The following is a 25,509-nucleotide window of genomic DNA, read 5'->3' as shown; positions in this document are numbered from 1 at the left end:
TTGTGAGAGTGATCTTAGTGTCCATTCTTGCTTCCTGCTCCTCAAAAGTTTCCTTCTCTGGATCAGGCACCCTAGAGAGAGGCTGGTAGAGATTGTCTGCCCTCCTCCTGACAAGAAACACTAGGGGCCCTGGAGAATTGTTGATGGTAAACCGCCCTCTGGTCCCAGTAGGGCCAATGAGAAGTGCCTATGGCATAGGTTGGGGCACCCAAAGGTGTCCATAATAGGGGTACGTAGCTTAAGGATGTCTCTCGTGGGCATATTCTGACTCCCTAGAGGTCTTAGGAAAGAATGTCCCCCATGATGGAAGGGACCGCTCTGGATGGAAGTGTGGAAAACTGATGAGAAATCCGTATCGTCTTCCTCCTCATTGTCACTTGGCAGGGGTAGGCACTAACAAGATAGGAAGAGACTCTGTCAGTACCAGGAGAATGTCTGAAGATCAAGAGGTCCTCAGTACTGGGAACAGGTCAGTGCTGAACAAACGAGATTCAGGAGTGTCTGCTATTTCCAAGTCCTGAGGGAATCAAAACTCTTGCAATACAATGAAGCAGCCTAGGCAGAAGTAACTATGGCAGAGGAAACTGATGGTACCGAAAGTCTTATGCACTCCGATGAATTAATAGTTGCTGTTGGTCTGGCCTTCTGCTGTGCCAAAGTGCTGGGTATGGAGGGCCTAATAGACTCCATCACTACCGACTTAGAAGAGCTAGTCTTTTTCTCCCTGCTGCTCCAATCACCAGATGGTAACAATGTTCCAGAGCTGGAACCCTTTGAGCCCTTGGGCTTGCTGTGATCACAGTACTGGAGAAACATGAAGCCTCCTGGTTCAGAGATGGGTAGGTGCGACAGAAGGTATCTGAACCAAAGCCCATCTCTTTTGAGGTAGATTCTAACTAGAGGGCCTGAAGACTATTTCCTAGACTCCTTTGAGAAGATTCCAGAGACTTCCTCTTTCATGATCTAGGGGAATGCTATACCAAGGAGGTCAAAATGGTCCACTTGCTCAGAGACCATTGTACCAGGGATCCCCTGGCCAGGGTCAGAAACTGGTTGGAAAAAATTCTTCATCATGAGGTGATGTAGCTTAAGTTCCCAGTTCTTTCTAGCTCTTGATTTTAATGCCAAGCAGAAATTATACTTTTGGGGAATGTGTGAGTCCCCAAGACAATTACCATAGTGGGAGTGCCAATAACTGACCAGGATCGCCTCATGGGATGAAGGGCAGTGTTTAAAACTGGGAGAACCTGGCATGCCTTCCCAGAATTTAAGTTCCACTAAGGGGAGGGAAAAAAGGGTGAAAGGACAATGGTCCTTACACACTATATAGATATAGTTAGATATAGATATAGATAATTTTTTTTTAATTTATGGAATTACTACAACTAACTAATACAAAGCTAATAGTAATTACTAACACTAACTAACTAGTTATGTAAGTGAAATACAGATGAGGTAAGCTCAACTCGAACACTGCTGAGGCATCACCTCAAACCAAGGCCACTGATAAGGAAATGACAGTGGTTCATCTACACAGCTGTATACAGCCATGGGACTGCAGGAGGCACATGAGCAGGCCAAACAGGCACTGCTACCTAAAATCTCCGATCTGAGGTGCATGGGGCACGCACACACCTAGAGTGAAACACTCAAAGGACACTACTTGAAGAAGAAATATAAGTTATTGTGGATATTTGTGTGATGTGAGTGCCTCACTTCTACCAACTGGACTGAGACTCTCTAAGTCAGTGGTTCTCAAACTAGGGCCACTGCTTGTTCAGGGAAAGCCCCTGGCGGGCCAGGCAGGTTTGTTTACCTGCCGTGTCAACAAGTTCGGCCTCTTGTGGCTCTCACTGGCCGCAGTTCATCGCTCCAGGCCAATGGGGGCTGCAGGAAGGGTGGCCAGCACATCCCTTGGCCTGCTTCGCTTCCTGCAGCCCACATTGGCCTGGAGCGGCGAACTGCGGCCAGTGGAAGCCGTGATTGTCCGAACCTGTGAACGCAGCAGATAAACAAACCAGCTCAGCCCGCCAGGGGCTTTCCCTGAAGAAGCAGTGGCCCTAATCTGAGAACCACTGCTCTAAGTAGTCTCATACAGACCATTTCTCAGGCCACAGAACTTTCAGGACTTTCTGTGGAAGCTGACCTTGGTCTGAATTGAATGAGTAATGAATAATTGTGTTTCTCATCATGAGTACTGAGGTATTTTGTGTCAGTATTACAAGGCTGACCCCTCACTAGTCTTTCTGAGTGCATCCTATCTCCTGGTGAAATCCTGCGATGCTCCCACTCTGAAGCATCTTGTATGCCAACTGTGATTTCTCAGCAGGTCTGACTGAGTTTGGCACCTGCAAACTTTTCCTTTGGGAGCTGTGGCCCATGGTTAATACAGTGAGCACACAACTTTCTTAAAACAAAGCACTGTTTAAATTTAACAGTCGGCACAGTAAAGTATAAGAGAAAAGGTTTTTTAACACAGTAGTCTACACATGTCTATTTTACTTAGGCTCACCATCTCCTGGGAAGTTTAGGAAGGCTTAGGTTTAGGAAGGCTCCTGGGAAGTTTAGGAAGGCTTAACTGCTTCAGATCCCAAAGTGGGTGTCTATCTGTATCAGTCTGCTACTTCACATGGATCTCCCAGACAACTATCCCCCACATCTGGGCAAAGAGAGAATTTAAACTGTTACAGCCCCTGTGATCTGATTGTTCCCAGCACTGGCAAAGCAGCTGTGTAATTTTGGCTGGAGCATGCAATTAGCATCTTCATAGCTAATAGCTCAGGTACTGTTTGTTAACTTCCTGACCTGTTTACCTGGAGATATTTTATCTGAATCCATTGCACTGCCTTCCTGCTTGTTTCCTAACAGCCCTGCTATTAACTTAATCAATCCATGCATATAGCAAATTAACTCCATATAGTCAGACAGTAAATATTCCTATAACCCAATATAGGCATACAGCATTCATAAATTCATACAGATATGTCCTCCTCACTTTGTATCCCACCATCAATATTTCATTATTTATACAGGAGTAATAAGTGTACAAGATACTTTACAGACACACACAAGATACAATTGCTATCCAAAATAGCTTACAACCAATGCTGGAAAATACACAGGCACTAAAAGGAAAGGAGAGAGACAGGAAAGGATGTATTATCGAGTGTTATTATTTGTATTGCAGTAGTACCTTGGAGAACCAGTCATGGACCAAGGCTCCTTTGTGCAAGAAGTTGCACAAACAGAAAAAAGACAGTCCCTGCCCAGATATGATTCTTATTGGTTCAAGGTATTGTGATAAACTCAGGACAGACAGCTGCAAGTGGTGGGGGGGAGAAAACAGTTTGAGAAGGTTAAAAGGCCCCCACGCCCTATCAACTGAGAAGAGGTTACCAGAGAATCAGTTAGGATCAGCTAAGAGGGAGTTACCTGAGGTCATTTAGGATCAGCTGAGACGGAGTTACCTGAGGTCAGTTAGGATCAGCTGATTCCAACTGCCTGAGACCTTTTTAACACCCTCCTCCCCACCCCCGCCTAGCCCCGTTGGGAGAAGAGGGGGGGAGAGAGAGAAGGAGACATGCTGCCAGTACGTTAGGAGCAGCAAGACAGCAAGCCTCACCAGAAGGGTAGGTTGCATTCCCTTCCATAAGGGAGAAAAACAAGCCCAAAAGACTGGTGGAGAGAAGGAATGGACTTCCCCTGTGCAACCAAGGGGGACTGTTTACCCAAGTCTGTCTCACCAAGGCTAAGAGCAGCGGATGCTGGTGAGACCGAGAAGGTGCCTTGCCACATGTGAGGAGATATGCCTATATTGTCGTCCATCGTCAACCACCCCGCCTATCTCAATGACATCATTATACATAGCCCAGACTGGGAGATGCACTTGGAGAAGGTGGAAGCAGTCTTGGACACCCTGAGTAAAGCGGGGCTGACTGCAAATCCCTCCAAATGCACGATTGGGCTAGCACAAGCCAAATACCTCGGGTATATAGTGGGGAGGGGCGTGGCGAAGCCCCAACTCAACAAGTTAGAGGCAATACAGAATTCACCCCGACCAGTCTGGAAGAAACAGGTCAGAGCATTCCTGGGACTAGTTGTTTACTATAGGTGGTTCATCCCCCACTTTGCTCCCAGGGCATGACCATTAATAGATCCAACAAAAGCCCAAGGCTGAGACATAGTAAGATGGACCAGCACGTCCGAAGAGGCTTTTGCAGATCTGCAAACCGCCCTCTGCACCAACCCAGTGCTGGTAGCTCCACACTTGGAAAAAGAGTTTATCTTGCAAACTGATGCCTCTGAGGTTGGGTTGGGAGTGGTTCTTTCACAAATGGTCAGAGAAGAACACCAAGTCATGTTCCTCAGCAGGAAACGCCTGCCCAGAGAACGTAAATATGCCATAGTAGAGAAGGAATGCCTGGCAGCAAAGTGGGCCATTGAAAGCCTTCACTACTACCTACTGAGATGGAGGTTTACCCTTGTCATGGACCGTGCCCCTCTGAAGTGGATTCACCAAAATAAAAAAAGGAAATGCAAGAGTAATAAGGTGATTCTTATCGCTACAACCCTTCCACTTCAGAGTACAACATAGGTCTGGAATCAAGCATGGCAATGCCGATGGCCTGTCAAGGGTGCACTGTTTGCTGACCCAAGTAGCCCAACCATGTAGTGTTGAGCAGCAGGGGGTGGGGGATATATGATAAACTCAGGACAGACAGCTGTAAGGGGCGGGTGGGGGGGGGTAGTACCCAGTCCCAGAAGGTTAAAAGGCCCTCCTCCCTATCAACTGAGAAGGGGTTACCAGAGAATCAATTAGGATCAGCTGAGACGGAGTTACCTGATGTCAATTAGGATCAGCTGATTCCAACTAAGGGCTGCCTGAGACCTTTTTAAACCCTTCCCTGTTGGAGGAGAAGAGGGGGAGAAAGAAAGAAGAAATCATGCTGCCAGTAGGTTAGGAGCAGCGAGACAGCAAGCCTCACCACAAGCGTAGGTTATATTCCCTCCCATATGGGAGAAAAACAAGCCCAAAAGACTGGTGGAGAGAAGGAACGGACTTCTCCTGTGCAACCAAGGGGGACAGTTTTACCCAAGCCTGTCTCATCAAGGCTAAAAGCAGTGGAGGCTGGTGAGACCGAGAAGGTGCCTTGCCACAGTATTTTGAAAGTTAATTTAAGGTACAATTATTCGTTGCAAATAAATTAACTGATTAATTTAGCCTCCCTCTTTAGTAATTCCATGAGAACACTATTATTTGGACAGAGAACAGCCATCCCCCAAACCTGGTCGCAAAAATATTTGCAGATATTGGATCTGAGTGATGGCAAGGCAATGACTTTAGCAGCAGCATGCTGTATGAACCAATTAGAGAGGGGAGATACGGAATCAGCAGAAAGTTAAAATAATCAGGGCCCTGCTCCTGCAAAGATGCAGGCATTGAAGTCAAATTAACTATTCACAGTGCAGAGGTAATATCTTTTATTGGATTAGCATCTGTTGGAAAGAGGGACAAGCTTTCAAACTTACACAGAGCTCTTCTTCAGGTCTGCTTGTCTCACTCACCAACAGAAGTTGCTCCAATAAAATATATTTCCTCATCCAACTTCTCTCTCTAATATCCTGGGACCAACATGACTACAACACTGCATATCCCAACGTGCAAAGTTGAGTATATGCATAAGTCTTTGCAGGATTTGGATCCAGATGAGAGATTATGAGAACAAGGACCAGAGACGATATAGGGACAACTCAGGTTTGCAGAGAGAATTATATGAAGTCAAAGAACAACAACAAGGACAAAGGACTGAATAGCATCAAAGCTCCTCTATTCCCCTTTAAGGTCAGGTCACACTAGGAAAAAAGGTATATTTAAAACACACATTAGCTAACACATGTTATTGAACGTGTTAAAATCCTAGTGTAGACAAGACAAATTATAATTAAGATGTGTTAGCTGGTTGAAGTATCCTAGTGTTTACCTCGACCAGCTAACGTGTTAAAATTGGGGCTGTCAAGTGATTAAAAAAATTAATCAGAATTAATCGTGCTCTTAAACAATAATAGAATACCATTTGTTTAAATATTTTTGGATGTTTTTTACATTTTCAAATATATTGATTTCAGTTACAACACAGAATACAAAGTGTACAGTGCTCATTTTATATTTATTATTGATTACAAATATTTTCACAGTAAAAACCAAAAGAAATAGTATTTTTCAATTCATCTAATACAAGTACAGTAGTGCACTCTTTATCATGAAAGTTGAACTTACTAATGTAGAATTATGTACAAAAAATAACTGCATTCAAAAATAAAACAATGTAAAACTTTGGAGCCTACAAGTCCACTCAGTCCTACTTCAGCCAATGGCTCAGAATAACAAGTTTGGTTATAATTTGCAGGAGATAATGCTGCTGCTTCTTGTTTACAATGTCACCTGAAAGTGAGAACAGGTGTTCACATGGCACTGTCGTAGCCAGCGTCACAAGGTATTTATGTGCCAGATGCTCTAAAGATTCATACGTCCCTTCATGCTTCAATTACCATTCCAGAAGACGTGTCCGTGCTGATTACAGGTTTTGCTTGATAACGATCCAAAGCAGAGCGGACCGACATATGTTCATTTTCATCATCTGAGTCAGATGCCACCAGCAGAAGGTAGATTTTCTTTTTTTTTGATGGTTTGGATTCTGTAGTTTCTGCACTGGAGTGTTGCTCTTTTAAGACTTCTGAAAGTGTGCTACACACCCTGTCCCGATCAGATTTTGGAAGGCACTTCAGATTCTTAAACCTTGGATTGAGTGCTGTAGCTATTTTGAGAAATCTCACATTGGAACCTTCTTTGCATTTTGTCAAATCTGCTGTGAAAGTGTTCTTAAAATGAACATGTGCTGGGTCATCGTCTGAGATTGCTATAACATGAAATATATGGCAGAATGCAGGTAAAACAGAACAGAAGACATACAATTCTCCCCTAAAGAGTTCAGTCACAAATTTAATTAATGTACTATTTTTTTATTGAGCATCATCAGCCTGGAAGTATGTCCTGTGGAATGGTGGCCAAAGCATGAAGAGGCATAAGAATGTTTAGCATATCTGGCACATACCTTGCAACACCAGCTACAAAAGTGTCATGTGACCGTCTGTTCTCACATTCAAGTGACATTGTAATAAGAAGCAGGCAGCAGCATCTCCTGGAAATGTAAACAAGCTTGTTTGTCTTGATGATTGGCTAAACAAGAGGTAGGACTGAGTGGATTTGTAGGCTCTAAAGTAGCGATCAGCAACCAGTCAATTGTGATCTCCGGTGGTGCAACATGGCTGTCACTAAGGCAGACTCCCTACCCCGGCCCCGGCGTTGGGGGGCTGGGGTCTCCCACTGCATGCTGCTCCAGCCTGCAAGCACCGCCTCTGCAGCTGCATTGGCCGGGAGAGCTGTAGGGGTGGTGCTTGCAGGCAGGAGCAGATCGCAGAGCCACATGCCCCCTGCCCCCTCCCAGGGGATGCAGGGGCACGTTGGCCCCTTCTGGGAGCAGTGTGGAGCTAGGATAGGCAGAGTTTGCCTTAGCCTCACTGTGCCTGCTGCTGATCAGGAGCCACCGGAGGTAAGTGCTGCCCAGTGGGAGGCCACACCCCAACCCCCAGCCCTGAGCCCCCTTCCAGAGCAAGCACCTCATACCCCCTCCTGTATCCCAAATCCCCTTCTGCACCCCAAGCCCCACCTTGAGCCCCCCCCAGAGCCAGCACCCCAAGCCCCCTCCTGCACCTCAACCTCCAGTGCTGAGCCCCCTCCCAGAGTCACCCCCTCCCCAAGCCCCAGCCCTGACTCCTCAGCCAGCACCAGTACCCTGTACCATCTCCTGCACCCCAACTCCCTGCCCGAGCCCTGAACCCCCACACAGCCAGCAGCCTGTACCCTCTCCTGCACCCCAACACTCTTCCCCAGCCCGGAGCGCCCTCTTGCACCCAAACTCTCTTCAAGAGCTTGCACACCTCACTCTCTCCTGTACACCAACCCCCTGCCCAGGCTCAGCCCAGAACTCCCTCCCACATTGTGAACTTCTTAACCCATAGCCCGCACCCCCTCCAGAACCCCATCCCCTACCCCAGCCCAGTGAAAGTGAGTGAGGGTGGGGGAGAGCGAACAACGAAAGGGGGGTGGAGTGAACAGGGCAGGGCTTTGGGGAAGGGACAGGGCCTCAGGGAAGGGGTAGATCTTGGGTGTAAAAAGGTTGGAGTCCGCTGCTCTAAAGTATTACATTGTTTTGTTTTTGAGTGCAGTTATGTAACAAAAAATAAAAATAAAAAAATCTACATTTGACAGTTACACTTTCACAGTAAAGAGAATGAACAACAGTACTTGCACATTTTTACAGTGCAAATATTTGTAATAAAAAATAATAATATAAAGTGAGCACTGTACACTTTGTATTCTGTGTTGTAATAGAAATCAATATATTTGAAAATGCAGAAAAAATCCCAACATGTTTAATAAATTTCAAGTGGTATTCTACTGTTTAACAGTGCGATTTATCACAATTAATTTTTTAAATCACGATTATTATTTTTTTAGTTATTTGTGTCAGTTAATTGCGACTAAGCGCAGCCTTAGTTAAAATTACAACTTGCCTCTTCAACACTAGGGTTTTAACAAGCATTAGCTAACATGCCTTTTTTTTCTTAGTGAAGGCAAGACCTCAGGGTCTGTGATATAAATAATAACTGTTCAGTGAAGCCTAAAATTGCATTTGATAACAGAGTTTTGCCAAGTTTCTTCTGTGTTGTTTTTTGTATAGAAATAATAAGTCAGAGATACCTTATTAAGCCCAGCATATAGCACTTTCCTTTATAGAGCACAAATATATATCTATTTAGCATATGAAGACAGATGCATAGCTACGGGAGTGGTGTACTAGAGTGCACTGTTGATCAGACTAACTCTAACCTGTTGAAAATTATATTTCTGCTTTGTTAGCTCCAAACCATTCACCAAGTTGCATGGAAATTCAGTGAACATCTTTTTCTGAGGCGTCTTTAGGGAAAAGCATGCCTAGCATGTTTTTAAAATGGATGTATTTTGTTTTAATAAAATGTTTGTCTCGGTATACATAGACTGATATTCTCTGTCAAAATGTGTTATCTCCCCAGATAACGGTGCAACACTAGAGTATTATCTGACACATTTTTAAAGACTATTTTGGCTTATTTTTGCCTACTTATTTTATTTATGGTTTGGGTTTTTGTTTGTTGTTGTTAGTTTCAGAGCTTAGTCTGATCTCTCTTTTCCTGTGTATTTTCTGCATGACTTACTGGGTACATAAAGGGAGGCTGTCAAGGTTGTTAGTCCAAAATTTGACCTAAAATTCTCCCTCTTTATACTGTATATATTTTTAGAGTTCCTTTTAATTCTTTATGGACCTGATTCAAAGTTCATTGAAGCTAATGGAAAGACTCCTATTTACTTCAGTGGGCCGTGGATCTGAGAATGAAATTTGCCACACCTTCAGAAATCTCAAGTATTTGGACTCTATACACTTGGTGAGTGGACAGTGGGGATGGAAGGCTAATTTTATCCCACAACCCAGGCTCACAGTGCAGGAAAACTAATGGGCTGGAACTATATATATATGTATTGTTTATTTTTTGATATAAACACTTCAATGCTCTTTTCTTTTCAAGAAAATAAATCAGTATCAGTGTCTCAGAAGTGAGCTACCCCTAGAATAACAAAATGAATGTATGGTAGAAGGGAAAGATGACAGTAAGGAAGCAGAATTTGTTTCAATGATTTAAGAATTATTAAAAATAATGAGAAAAGTAAGCTCATTTTAAAATTCTGAAAAAATAACTAGCACCAGCATTATATTCTGCCAGCTTGAGTTTTCCAATGCATTCACAGAGAAGCTTCCAGTTGCATATAGATTTGAAATAGATGTTGAAATAAACTCATGGCAAAAAATCTACCATTCTCTTGTACAGAAATGACAATTCCCAGAGTGTATTTTATATGTTGACTCCCACCCTCTGTATCACATGTGCACTCTGGTTGAGGGACATAATTTAATAAGAAGTGTCTTTCTGGTTATGGGTGAAATTATCCTCCAAGTTAAAAGTTTAAGTGGTGCAAGGGGGCCTGCGTGGGCCCTTCGTACCAGGGAGTGAATTTCACTCCACTCACATAAAGCTCAAGTATTTGGATTCTGTAGAAGAAGAGTGCACGGAGGCTGGGAAGTGAATTTCATCCCTCAAACCAGGCTTGAGGGGCAGGACAGGTAATGTGCTGTATACAGAGCCATAGCCCCTCCACATTCACATGGCACATGGTACTTGGGACACTGGATCTGCATGAATACAGGCTGCACCCTTGTTCATCCTCAGGGTATATGCTATTTCCACCACATGCAAACACTCCTGCATGGTCAGACAGTTGACCAGGCCCTGGCAGTCACTATGCAGGGCTCATGCTATGTGGAGGGACTTCAGCAGGCCCTAGACACCAGAGGTGAACTTCACCTCAGTGAATAAAGATGAAAGCCAAAGTAAAGTTTCAGGATTCAGCTCTCAGGAGTCACAGGATCATAATGCCTTTACAGATAAAGCAATCCAGAGGATAAAAATAAAAATGAGGCCAATATAGAATAGAATTTGGTTTTATACAGCACCTTATTCACCCAAAGCATCTGAAAGTACTGTATATACTCGTTCATAAGCTGATGTTTTTACTAAAAAAGGGAAGCATCAGAGAAGGGGGTCTACTTATGAATGGGTATAGGGAGGGAGAGGTGGGACACAGCCCCTACCCCCAACAGAGGGGGTAAGGAGAGGCAGCACAGCCAGCAGAGCCAGAAGGGAAGAGGCGGGGACAGAGTTTCTCCGCTTCTGACCACACTGCTCTCCCCACAGCCACCGAAGCAGCTGCAGCTCCAGGACTGACAGGCTTTGGCCACGCTGCCCAGCCCCGCCTACTGAAGCACACTGCGGCCACGCCACCTGGCCTGCCTGCTGGAGCATGGTTCAGCCATGCCGCTTGGCCCCGCCCACTGGAGCAGGCTGTGGCCGCACCGCCCGGCCCACTACACTGCCCAGCCTGCCAGCGCAGCTCCAGCCAGGCTGGAGACATTCTCCCCGGCCCACCCCAGCTAAGGTGGAAAGGGATGGGATGGGGAGATTGTGCGGGTCCCGGGCTAGGGGTGGGGTCATGCGGGAGATGGTCACAGGGTTTAGTCCCCTGACCCCCAGCTTCTCCCCCTTCTCCCCAAATTTCCCCACCAGTTACTGTCCCGGCCCATCAGGGTAAGCAGCTGGCAGGCTGGGACACTTTGTTTACTTAGGTTTACCTCTGCGCCTGCAGATGCTTGAGGTAAACAAACCATCTCAACCCGCCAGTGGCTTATCCTGGTGGCCCGGGAGCCAAAGTTTGCTGACCCCTGAATTATAAGGTCAGCTTATGAATGGATCAATTTTTTTCCCCATTGTTACTTATCTATTATGGGGGGTTGGTTTATAAACGAACCTGCTAATGGTACTTTCTGAAAGTGATTACAGCAGTTAAATATGGATGGTGTAGTGGCTATAAACATATCACTCAGTAGTGACTCCCATGCAGCCTTAACTATTAAGGGCTTTTGTCACTGAATGTTGGCCAGGGTACCAAAATGCTCTGTGCTCTGAGAATTGTCATGGATCTTTAACTTCCATGGGTTCAAGTCCCACTGGTCTTTTAGCTTTTGCCTAGACAGCCATTGGAGTTGTGCTCAGAAGAGACGTGAAAGTGGAGACTTCACTTTCATCTCTGTTCTGGAGCCCCTTTGACAATCTTCCAGTACCATAGTGCAGTGTATGTAGGAGGTGTTAGGCCACGTTATCATGTAGAAATTAAACTCATGGTCTTCTGGCCCAGAGTAGAGATTGCTATAAGCTGAGTCATTCAAATAATCCATAATTGGTACATATGTTTGTTAACACATATCTATGATCTCAGACATTTTTGATTTACCATTTGGGTTGGAGTCCTTATAGCGACATACCTTGTGGGAGTGAACCCTTTACCTCATGCCCTTTTGACTGACTACCCAGAGGATGATTGATTCCAGACCCAATTCCTTCACTTAAGGTGGTTTCACTTTTCTGGGACAGTGTGCACATTTCTCAAATAAATTAAAACCACAGGAGTTGAAGAGAGAGAGAGAGAGAGAGAGAGAGAGAGAGAAGGAGAAATCACATTAAAACAAAAGGAATAGTGTGTATAACAATCTGAAGTTCATCTAGATACCACATATGTAGTTACAGGCAATAGCAATCTCTTACATTAATAGAGAATACACCCCCTTTTCACCACTTGTTCCTTTTCCCCTTGACCATTTTGACAAGCAGCGTATTAGAGAGAGTCTCTTGCTGGTATCCTCCCCCTTTTTCCCCTCTCTGTCCTGTGTCCTTCTCATTACAGAGCACATTCGTTTTGATCATACATGTTCATTATATCGGGAATGCCCTACAAAATCAAAGTGCCAAGTTCTGATCTCAGTCATACCAGTGGAATCCATCTTAATCAGTTTAATTGGGTGCAAAGGACTCAGTTCTGCAAGCTCGTCACATGCAGAACCCCCCTTGTTATGTACCAATCCTTATTTAAATCATATCCCCATTGAGTTCAATGGAAGGTCCAAACATGGAGGGGTTGCAAGATCAGGCCCACAATTTGATCAAAAGAGAGATTTATGCTTATAAGCCATTGTGCAATGTTTTAAAGCTTATTCCAGTAATTCAACTGGGAAAAACTACCTTTTTGTGAACAAAAATGTGACAGAATCTAAGGAAAATTCTCCTACTTAGAAGGATTTTCTAACTGCATCTTTGTTTTAAATATTCTCTTTCATTTACTGTCTCTGCCTCCCAGATGTAGGCAACTAATGATGGGTTAGCAATTTGGTTACCAAATACACTGATTACAATAGTAGTAAGTACATGTATTCTCTTGCTTATATGATTGTGTGTATGGTATGAACATTCAGAAATGAACTCCTTCTACATTATGAAGACAATAGATCAGGCTGCACATTTTGTGAGAACTCAAGGCCCTGCTGACTGGCCAAATGGAGGTACTGTGGATTAGTAGTGTGTTCCATTCACTATGAACCTGAGAAACTTGCAGTGATCCGGATGGATCACTATATGGAAGTAAAAGCAGCAAAGAATCCTGTGGCACCTTATAGACTAACAGACGTTTTGGAGCATGAGCTTTCGTGGGTGAATACCCACTTCCTCAGATGCATGTAATGGAAATATCCAGGGGCAGGTATATATATGTGTGCTAGCAAGCAAGCTAGAGATAACGAGGTCAGTTCAATCAGGGAGGATGAGGCCCTGTTCTAGCAGTTGAGGTGTGAAAACCAAGAGAGGAGAAACTGGTTCTGTAATTGGCAAGCCATTCACAGAACCAGTTTCTCCTCTCTTGGTTTTCACACCTCAACTGCTAGAACAGGGCCTCATCCTCCCTGATTGAACTGACCTCGTTATCTCTAGCTTGCTTGCTAGCACACATATATATACCTGCCCCTGGATATTTCCATTACATGCATCTGAGGAAGTGGGTATTCACCCACGAAAGCTCATGCTCCAAAACGTCTGTTAGTTTATAAGGTGCCACAGGATTCTTTGCTGCTTTTACAGATCCAGACTAACACGGCTACCCTCTGATATATGGAAGTAAATGTCCTTTAAGCCGAGGGCAGCACACCAGTTGCCCTGTTCTCGAGAAGGAATGATTGGAATGACTGGGCCGCTGATTGAGTGTAACCTCCTGTTGCAGATGCTGAGTGGGGGTAATGACTGCCTCCTATAATTCCTGCTCCTTTTTCTTGGCAGGTCTTTGGGCCAAGGAATAAAGCTCTGATACCTGTGAGCCTACTGGGACTGGAATTGCTTCCTTTTTATCACCAGTGTGTACATTCTAAATGACTTCAGTGTTGCCCTGGAATCTTTTGTCTTTATGTTGCCTATAATCTGTTTTTTCTGAAAAGAGTGACAAGCCCTTAAATGGCAAATTTTAAGTAGTCTGCTGCAGCCACAAACACTTCTTCAGAGATATGGCAAATGCCATGGATCAAGCTGCTGAGTCTGCTGCATCCAAACTGTCCTAAAGAGCTGTACTTGCCACCAGCTTGCTCTCCTCATCATGAGAGCAAACTCTTGCCTGGACTCCTCTGGTAGCCTGTGTTTAAACTTCATGATATTTTCCTATAGGGTGAAGTCATAGCAACTTAGGAGAGCTTGCTGGCTAGCAATTTGTAGCTGCAGGCCTCCTGTCAAATAAAGCTTATGACCATACAAATCCAGCATTCTTGATTCTGTATTCTTTTGTGTGATGCTTGGTGTCCCTGCCTCTCCTGCTCATTAGCTGCTGCCACCACCAAAGGGACCAGAGGCAGGTGAGAGTAGAGGTGTTAGCCTTACAAGGGACATACCTCTACTCCCACTCCTTTCTGCCCATTTAGCCTTAGGTGGGAGGAAGAAGAGGTCTGCTACAATATTTTAACCAGTCCAGAATTGCTTCAGTGATCAAAAGACCACTCTGGAGGGTACCACAGATGTTAAAATGTCCATTAGCTTGTGGGATTTTTCATTGGCCCCTTCTGCTTGAATGTCCAAATCAGGTCACCCTCTTATGCAGTTCTTGGTGAGCCCATAATCATCTGCTGGTGGAGAATCACTCTCCATTTTTACAGTCTCATCTGATGATGAGGAAGAAGAAACACCTGGACACTGAGGCAATGACTATTCTGCCTCTTGAGGTGGAGGAGCTGTACAAGTTGTACAAGTCCCAGTGGCAGGTATTGGAGAATATTGTGTGCAGTGCCAATGACCTTGGTGTACCCTCAAGGAAGTCAACTCAGATGGCCGAGATATCTGAGCAGGGGGAGGGACCCACCATGGTGTCCAGAAATGCCATTGGTATGGTGGTGGTAGGCCCCATGTTTTCACAGGCCATTGCCCCTTGTGAAGTGCCCACTACTGGGATTGCTGTGACTTCCATGGACCCTTTTGAATCTGATAAATATGACTCAGTCCTGTGATAATGGTGGAGTAGAACCTGTGGGAACAGGAGATAGGTAAGCTGAACCCAGACAAGGTGGTACCAGGGATACTAACGATGGCTTGTCCCTGGAATGTACCAGCCGCCTACGTATTACAAGTGGCAATGATACTGCATACTCTTACAGAGCTGGTGTAGGAACCAAAGTCGCTGGTACCAGTTATAACACTTCCTGCACTGTCAGGAACACTGGTACCAAGAGGTTAAGCAATTCTCTGGCAGCAGCATATGCTTCCAGTGTCATTCGTACTGGAACTGTGTCTTGGATCTGATGTATAGGAACTTCTGGGGTTGGCCTTGACAGACCTAGAATAGGTTCCTGAATTGCTGAACCCACTCTTCGTAGCACAGGAATGCTCTGGAGAACACTTACTTTCAAAGTCCCTGCCAGAGTCCTTGCTTCTAGCTGGCCTCAGTACTGAAGATCTTGCTGGATGATGTACCATGTTCTTAGTAGATCTGCGTCTCTTCTTCAGTGCTGTACACACAGAACGTGGTGCCAAAGACATCTAAGGAGATGCACTCTGTACCACCGGTGCCACACTCAACGTATGCTCTGAACCAGACGGCTCCAATGGAGGGTGAAGTGCTGCCTCCGTTATGGGACACTTAAGTATCACTGCTCTATCTTTTTTAGAGTGAGGCTTCTTAAAGCCTCTACAAATGTGACACTTGTCACTGATGTGTGACACCCCAAAACATTTTAGGCAACTAGGGTGTGGGTCACTAACTGGCATCAGTCTCACACATGACCCACAGGACTTGAACTCCAGGGAGAGAGACATGGCTGTAGTCCCAATACTGAGAATCAAATTGGGTTCAAAATGGACCTAAAAAATGAAAACCTTACACTAACTCAGTGGTCTCCAACCTTTTCGTCTGGATCGTAGGGGCAGTCGAGCATCCGCCGAAATGCTGCCGAATTTCAGCGGATGCTCGACCGTTGGCCAGGACGTGGGCACATTTAGATGCCCCCGCGGGTGCCATGGCACCCGCGGGCACCATGTTGGGGACCGCTGCACTAACTATACATTATATTGAACTAAGCACTTAACAAGAAACAGACTATGTACATAATGAGTGACAGAAATAAACTTGCAATAACAAGATTAGAAACAGTCCAACAATCATCACTGACTGTAAGAAGGTTCTAAGAGGGATCAGGGCAGCTCTGCTCTCCTGTAACAGCATGAAGTGATGCATGGCAACAGAGGGCACTCAGACTGCCTGGATGGGTTACCACGGAGGGAAAAGGTTCTCTGACAACTATGCACAAGGCATGCACACACCTACAGCAGAATGGACGTGCAATCACCTAAAAAAGAAAGGCCATGATCATCAAATGGGTGGTGGTTCTTTCGTATGGAAACAGCAACATTTACAAGTTAATAGAAAGGTTTCGGATCCATTCAAGAGCTTCAGGAAATGCAAAATGTGCCATTGCCATATTGCCTGGAAATGAAAAGACTTGTTCACAGTGCATTCAATGGTTTGGAGGCTTCTACATTCACACTGTGGTGAATCCTTGTTTCTTCATTTGTGCATCAGGTGTGCACATGCTCCAAGTAACACCCTAATATGGTTGATGGTCATCCACTGTCTTTGGTGGTACAAAACCAGGCAGTTCAATAACAGGATCATCTATGAGGAGTCTGTTTATATCAGATCCTGACCATGGTATCCTTCAGGTGTCTTCTGGGTTGAAACTGGATGACAGAAAAGCTTCTCCAGCCGCCTAGAATAAACTGAAGGTCATTTACTGATCTGTCAGTCAAAATAGCAACCAACTGAGTAAGGCAGTGGGACAGATCATGAGAATGGAACATGTGTTGCATCCTCAACTTTCACTCTATAGTTTATGATCAGATCTGGCACTTGTCCAGCCAAATGTCTAGGCCCAGGCAATAAGGAAATAGGTGCAACTCCCACTCCCATTTTCTTACTTTTGCTTGCTTTGGATCCACTATGGTTTGTGCTGCACCAAATTGTGGTAACTAGTTGGACTAAACCAGGGCTGAAGGTGCCATTTAGCCAGGGCTCAGCAATGGAGACAAAGTTGGGAGCCTCATTCAAAACTAGATCAAGGATGGTATTTCTTAGTACAGGTGTATCACTTACACAAAACCACGCAATTTCTGAAATCACTGAACCAGGAAATATTATAGATTAATTAAAGAATACAAATCCAGAGAGGTGCTCATCTCTCAGGAGTTAGCCCACAGAATCTAGTTATCCAGCTGCAGATGACACATTTCTGAATCTTTTCTAGCTTGTTAACTGAATTCTGCAGCTCTATGTGGGTGTTGTACACTATACTAGCTAGAGTAATTTAGATTTATGGAAGTACTGGTTACTGTCTATGATCTTATATTTATATGATGCCTGTCAACTTTACAATCTTAAACTGATATAATAAACCACACAAGGGTCATTTTTTCCATCACTGCAATACAGCCCACTCTGGGGATGAGATGTACTAGTGACTATTTAACCATACACAATGCCACCGCACGCCAGACTAGGTTAATACTTCCTCATCCCATTGCAAAGACTGTTAACAAGGATTCAATTTATCATCAATGGTGATGGTTATGTGATGTGGACTTTTTCCACTAGGAAATAAACTAAAACCCCCAAACAGTTTCATAGAGGCCACCAAATGCCAGTTAGATAGATATGGTTTATACTTACTATTAACGTAGGCTAAACCCAGACTTGTGAACAAGCTCCATATTTCATTACCAAACCGCTATCCCACACCAAATCAGTTCCTGTGAAATATGCTTCTACATATTGAACAAAAATCACTTGGGCAAGAAAAATATATTAAAGTGTGAGAAAAAGCAATAGGTACGAGGCAGAAGTAGAACTGGTTTATTACACACGTACACAGAAGGGCATCTAGGCATGGAAATGGCATGTCTAGGACAACCAGTAATTTAATTTCTGCGTTCTGAACTTAACTGTCATTCTGTAAAAAATTACTATGACTGCTGCTGTCTGAAAATGCTTTGAGCAAAAGTCTTAACATTCCAAATGATCCTGAAAATTTCATTTCTCTATGCTTTTTAAGTTTTTTAGTTCTGAATCAGCAGTCTAAAAGTGTGTTTAAACACTGCAGGTAACCATTTCCCATGGAACAAATACGGAGGAAATCAGGTTACAGTGAGGGCACCCAGCAGGACTCTTCTACTATCTACTCATTGTCAGTGTAAACTGATTTTTTTAAGAAAGACACTCAGGGAGAAGAGAACAAATTGAAGAAAACACGTTCTGCATGCAAGAAAGAGCAAAGAGATGGAACACAGGATACTATGAGATAATTATGCAGAGAGAAAAAATAGAGGAAACAGGACAGCAGAAGAATAACAATATTACAGCAGGTGGGAGTTGTACAAACTAGGCTGGCTTGCAGCAGCACAAAGCAGATAATACATGAGCATTTTCACTCTCACTCTTTCTAATTGCCTGCTCATAAGTTCCTGATGGTTTCTTTATCATGGTTCGTGTTACTAAAATTGCTGTTCGCTAAGCATTAAGTTTTGAACTAATTAGAAATGTGCCACACAAGAACTACAAAGAAGTTTACACATTGCATTAAAAAAAGAAAGTGAGTGTGTTAGGCTGCTCAGAAATAAATAAAAAAAGATTAAGGGAGCCCAGAAAATTGAGAAAGATTTGCTCTAACAGATACACTGCTAGATCCTGAGAGATGTCATATACCTGCAAATCCCAGAAGCAAGTGGCTCAGCACCTCTCGGGATGTGGCCTTCAGTGAGCCACATACTGGTTATGGGGAAACTCTCTCTCTCTAGGTATGATCTCACAGCCGATCACACAGTATGAAAGGGAAGAGACCAGTCGAGAGGGATTGCGGTGGGAGAGGAATTTGTCTGATATAACATCAAAGAGTTAGTGCATCACTTCAACATTATTCAAATATTCTCTAGCAATGCTCTAGCCAAACAGAACATGGACTATATCAAAAGGACTAGAATACATTAAGGATTTCTGCAGAGTGCTGTTATTGTTGACCTACAGTTTCATTATTTCATATTATTGTAGTACAGATTCTCTGTTCTGCTCTGGTCCTTTTATGTTGCACTAGCTACATAGTGTGAAGCCAATTGAAACGGTCCCTCAGAAATACCTGCTAGGTAAGTGAGTATCCTGGATGCCCTCACATCCCCTGGCATAGGGGGCAAGCTACAAGTACAAGACATCAGTGGAGTATTACTTAAAACTAACTTGGCCTATGTCCTATGACTGAACTGAACAGAGCTCAGATAGAAAGGAAAATAGACCTATTTTTTTCTAGTCTAATTTCAAAACCACTTAAACATTGTGGGTTAGAAAGTTCAACTCAAACTGCTTCTGTGTTTTGCTTAGAGACTTTGAATTAAAGAGAAAAAATGAAAACTCTATTGGGAAAAAATAAAGTGGAAAACTGAGCAGGAAGAGTGAAAACCACAGTGTGAGACTATACATATGGCGACACTGGCGCTGGAGGTGTAGTTTCCTTCTCAGGTAGATGTACGTGCACTAGCTTTGATCAAGCTAGCATCCTAAAAATAGAAATGTATCCACGGCGCTGGGAGGGGCTAGTTGCCCCGAGTCCAATCCCACTCAGGATCCTACATATTTATTTGTATGCCAGCCCACCCCACTGCCTGTGCTGCCACAGCACCACTTCTATTTTTAGCACACTAGCTCAATCAAAGCTAGCACGTGTATATCTATCTGAGCTGTAAATTGCACCTCCAGCTCTATTATAAATGTACCATGTGGAAAAAAAGAGCATAAATGGAGATATATATCTATATATCTATTATCAGAGGGATAGCTGTGTTAGTCTGGATCTGTAAAAGCAGCAAAGAATCCTGTGGCACCTTATAGACTAACAGACGTTTTGGAGCATGAGCTTTCGTGGGTGAATACCCACTTCTTCAGATGCATGTGACATGCATCTGAAGAAGTGGGTATTCACCCACGAAAGCTAATGCTCCAAAACATCTGTTAGTCTATAAGGTGCCACAGGAGTCTTTGCTGCTATATATCTATATATCTCTATATATCTGTCCCTACCACATAACACAGGCTTCCCTTTACCTTCCCTTTACCTAGAAGAACATGCTGTTAAACTGATTCATCCTTGAAACAAACACAAGGCTTCAATGATAGCCAAAAATATCTGCAGATTCAGCTTAGTTCTGTGAACCCCAAATATTGCTCAACGGGATCACAAGACCTGAAGAATAGTGCACTGTTCACATTCCCCCTCCCATTTTAAAGAAATAATATTGCAATGACAAGGTCTGAACTTTCATCTGTTTGTTTATCCTATTTCTGTATCTGCTGCTTCCCTCCTAAAACCTTTATTGCCAGAGTAGCAGCTCGAAGCCAAATGAAGGTTTGAGCATTGCACTGTGGAACATGACATGCCAAGAAAATGAAGCCCAATTTCAGGCTGCATGAGAGTGAAAGCTGTGATTTTGCTAGTGTGAGGCTGTTGCTTTGGAAGGAGTAGGAGGATTGTGAAACAAGCCATCACTTGTCAGAATTCTGGGATTCTATTGTCAAGATCTCAAACACAAATAAGGGTGGCAAAAAATCAACCATACAACCCAAAACCTGGAAGACACTAGACAGCTGTGTAGGTACTGGAACTAGACAAAGGCCACAGCAACCACTCATTCCCAGTCAGCAAAGTAAATAATATGAGGGATGTTCTCTGCTGAGGTCACTGAGTGTCAAAGGAGTGGGCACAGGAAGCACTGCCACTTAGATGAATGATCACATACAAACCAACAATCATACTCTCACAGCTGTGTTTGGTTTCCCAGTTGCTTCTCTTTAAACTAACCCTGGCCAGGTTCTTTACCTTTCAGATAAAGCAGATGGTCTCATGAGAAAGGGTGTTCTTTTAAAAAGCCTAGCTGCAGCCCTATTCAGTTTTTAGAGCTAACCATGGAGTTTACAAATGATACAATACAAGCTGCAGATTTCAAATGTTCTTGGTTTTACAGCTGAGGTAATAGGAAGCGGCTTGTCCTCAGCATTATTAGCTGGCACTGAAAAAGCAGTCAACAGAATTAGAAAAACAGATGATGTACTTAGGAAGAGCAAGTAAATTAGAGAAGCTCATGGATGATACACGGCTGGTCCTAACCTTAGAAGAGCCAACAGTGAAAGGAAACACAATTCAGTAATTGTAAGGAGTGTGTATGTGTAACAAATAAAGCAGTATGTATAATAAACTGATGAAGAAAATATAGTGGTAACCAAAGGATCATAGGAATTTGATTCTTTGAAGGGTAATTCAGAAAACGGAGTAATATAAAACAATTTGGGGAACTAAATGAGGAAGCAAGGGAGAAAGAATTGGAACAGAGAGGTAAGGAGGAATTTGTTAATGTGCTTGGTAGAGAGCCATTTCTATTAGAAGGGTCATGCTAATTAGATTTTGAAGCTAGGGTTAAGGATAAGTTAGATCAGAGGATTGCAGCTGAACCTGTTATAGTTTTGTATACTGGAATAAGGGTGACAAGAGATAATGCAGAGACTGGCCCAAGATTTTAGGGAAAAAGAGTATGAAGTTGTATTTTCAGCTGTGCTACCAGTTTCATTATTGGTAGACATGAGAGATGCTCAAACAAGTATGAACAATTTGTTCACAGAATTTCATCCCTCCCGCCCATTTTAAAATTCTATACATCTGGAGGAAAATTTCCCTTACTTCCATTACTCATATCCCCTTGATGAACATTTTTAATAAATATTCTGGTCTACAAGAGCAAATTGTTACTGGAAATGTTTTTGTATGTAGGCAATGGTCAGGATTATACCAAAGATGTTGAGTATGCAAAAACTGAAGCCAAATCTTTCTTGTGAGATCATTTTCAAACCATTAACTCAATTGTTGATCATGCTTACAGATACAGTGTTATTTTGCCAAAGGTCTGTTTGCATTCTCTTGACAATCTCATATATTAACAGTGCAGTGCAAGCCAAGACTCTTGCCAAGTGTCCTGGGGAATGCTGTTGTTTTAATTGTCCCAGCTCAAACGCTACTATGAGCATGGATTTATTTATTTATAATTTCCCCCACCTTCTCCTTCTTCGTTTGTCATTCATTTCCACCTTCCAAGCCACAGGGAGGTTTTACTGGGAGCTCTTCCAAACATTTGCCCCCTCCGTCTGCAAAAATGTACAACAGGACCCTTTGAAAACACTAAACAGAACACAATAAATTTATTTTTTGAAGTGTCTCCAAACCTTTTCTTTTAAAATAACCTAAATGTTTGCCCAGCAGTAAGAGAAATGAAAAACATACATGATGAATTTTACCTGTATGCACAAGGACCATTTATATCCAATTTAAGCCCTGTTTTAAAAGCTTACCTGGACTTAAGTGGTTTGCTGGTCTTGTGCTGATGTGCTGCAGTGGTGAATTTCAGCTATAAGAAATGACATGACTGAGTCGATTTCTTATATTTTTAGTAGACTCAGAATATTTTAGAGTGAAATCAGAATGATATAATGATCGTTAATTAAATTCCAACCAGACATCATAACAATAGATTATGGGCTTAGAGTTACATTCTGCTGTTGGAAGAATAAATGAAATGCTTATTAGTTTGATAAGAGCTGTGCATATACTGTATAGATTACCGTGCTAAATTTGGTTGTTTAATGCAGAGTTTCTGAATATTTATTTATAGTTATAGAAGGAAGATTATGAAGAAGTGACCTGCGTATATCTGAATATAAGAGGTTTGATATAGCCTGAGATAATGCAGTGGTGTGTCTACACAGCAAAAGCTGTGCACAGGCTGACCAGCCCATGTAAGCTTGAATCCTGGTAGCAGTGAAGACATTGCAGTGTGGGCTTCAAAACAGGATAGCAAGTTAAGAATGTACTCAGGGTCTGTATTGGGCTTGTACTACCCATGCTGAAGCCTGCACCACACTGTTTCCACAGCTACTATTATGCAGGCTAGCTGGATTCAAGCTAGTTTGGGGCAGCTAGCCTATGCACAGCTTTTGCTGTGTAGATGTACCCTAATTCTTATGACGGTGTAACTCCAGTTAAACCAATAGCTTTGTATGCTATGGGCCTGATTCACCACGCCGTTTGTATGGCAACAGAGTGGTGAATCAGGCCCATAGCATCCACAATTAACACTGTGTTGAAATTTGCTAGATGGGACAAAGGGAAATGAAGAGATCAACAAGTTAAATATCTTTTTATATAGGTGCTAGAAAACTTACACTATATGGATATAGAATTCTAGGTAAATATACATATACTGCAGGAGAAGTGAGATATTTTTGGAACAACAAACAAGGTGAAGCTAGGAAATTGACTAGAAATTTCAAATTTCAAAATGCGGAGCTTGCTAACTGATAGGTAAAATAAAGCTTAGTAAAATAGAGGTGTAGATTTTGTTGAGGATTATTTTATGCCTTCAGCAAGAAATGATATAAATATATTGGCAGACATAACATAAGCAATCTGTACAGAATACAGGCAAATATATAGTAATGTATGACAGTTTGAGAAAGTATTTATACAGACGAGATGCCTATAAACATAGCAGAGCATTGATCATGGGCAATTTTTAACTCTTTGGCACTAAACTGGGTTTTTCTGACAAATTGTGACAATGTATCTTGTGTTAGTGCTAATGGCAGAAGCCCCAGACCTGCTGGCTCCAAGAGGTTAATTTCTGAGATATTGATTATGACAATAAATATGGAACAACTGAGTGTGAGAGTGGGTTATTCTAGAGATAATGCAGGGTTGATTTCTTACTTAGTATGCCTCTTGGAGTCACAGATTTTTGGCTGGTCTGCCTCTCAGCTCCTTCTGGACCTCAGAACAAGTGTATATATTCCTAGGGTGACCAGATGTCCCGATTTTATCGGGACTGTCCCACTATTTGCTTGTTTGTTCAGCGTCCCGATCGATGTTAGGTCAGGACACTGGACAAACAAGCAAAGGCTCCCGTGCACAGGCGGAGCCCGGAAGGGCTCGCACCCCCCCACTCCCCCATTGGATCCCTCCCCAAATCCCCGCCTCTTCCCCAAGCACTGGAGGGAGACCCGGGAGAGGCAGGGGAGCGCGGGGCCGCGGTGAGTGTGAGTCTGAGTCTGGCGTGGTCCCGAGTGCAGGCGGGACTCGGGCGGGGCGGTACCTGGAGGAGGAGCAGGGAGTCACCCCGCGGGGCCAGGCCGCGGCTATTGTCCCAGCCTGGGCAGCGGGACTCGGGAGCAGCCGCTGCTGCAGCTCCCACTGCCGTGGGGGGAGGAAGCGGCCACTGGCCAAGCATGTGGCGCCCGGGGCACAACCCCCCGGAGCCCGGGCCTGCTGCGGCGACGCAGCGCGCACGCTGCACCAAGCCCCTGGCCAGTCGCGTCTGGGCTGGCTGCCCAGCTGGTGCAATCCTGCGGGCGGCCCCAGGGCGAAGGCAGCGGCAGCCCCGTTCGTTCCCCTGCGGGACCCGAGCGGGACGGGGGGCTGGGGCCTGCTGCCTCCACTCCGGGGCCGCCCGCAGGACTGCACCAGCTGGTGCGGAGGTGGGAGCTCCAGCGAGGTTGTTTTTTTTTTTTTGGCAACCCCTCCCCCCCCGTCCCGATATTTCAGTTTTGACATCTGGTCACCCTATATGTTCTTGATGTATAATGCAATACTGGCCCCGTTTTCCCCTGCCTGTCCCTCCTGGAAAAAAGCTATACCCCTCTATACCAATATTCCAGACATGAGGTTTATCCCACAAAGTTTCAGTGGTGCCAACCAAGTCGTAATTTATCCTATGTACTAATACTTCCAGTTCTTCTTGTTTATTCCCCATACTCCTTGCATTTGTGTATAGACACCTAAGATGTTACACAAATTCCCTCACTATTATCCCACTTGTTGCTCTTCTGACCCTCCTGTAATTTTCAGTTACCTTTCTGTCTGTGCCCCAATGTTTAGCCCTCTGTTAAGGTCACCTTTTTATATACTTATCCGTGGGTGTTTTTTACCTGCCCCTTTTGAACTTCGTTTAAATCTATTTTACAGGTTGTGAATCCAAGACCTGAAAACAAACCAAGAGGTTTAAGCCTTTTACTGTGTCTACCAAGTTTTTCACTCAACCTGGAAAGCTGCCAGTATGATTAAAGCTACAGTGAACTCAGCACCTCTAGTAATGATTTCTTAACCCCCATGACACTAGACGAGAGGAGTCAGATGTTTTCAGTTACAGCCATCCAACCCTGTTATGGAACCCCCTGGACTAGATTATCTGATTTACATCTGTGCAGCTTCACTGACTAAGAGTTGCCATTGTAAATCAGGGTAGAATTTGGCCTATGCAAGGTACTGTAGATACAAAATGGTACCCTGCTGCAAAGCCTGAAAGCTGTTT

The 25,509-nt window shown here is 43.8% G+C and overlaps 1 long non-coding RNA gene across 1 annotated transcript; it reads left to right on the top strand.

The window, feature by feature from the left end:
• The first annotated feature begins 24,191 nt into the window (after nt 1-24,191).
• On the top strand, nt 24,192-25,279 carry LOC127056825 (uncharacterized). The gene is made up of 2 exons (XR_007775931.1): nt 24,192-24,232; nt 25,164-25,279. It is a non-coding gene; the product is annotated as an uncharacterized LOC127056825 (long non-coding RNA).
• The last annotated feature ends 230 nt before the right edge of the window (nt 25,280-25,509 follow it).

This window comes from Gopherus flavomarginatus, chromosome 8, assembly GCF_025201925.1.
Source record: "Gopherus flavomarginatus isolate rGopFla2 chromosome 8, rGopFla2.mat.asm, whole genome shotgun sequence".
Classification (NCBI taxonomy): Eukaryota; Metazoa; Chordata; order Testudines; family Testudinidae; genus Gopherus; species Gopherus flavomarginatus.
This window is presented reverse-complemented; position numbering and strand designations above follow the sequence as displayed.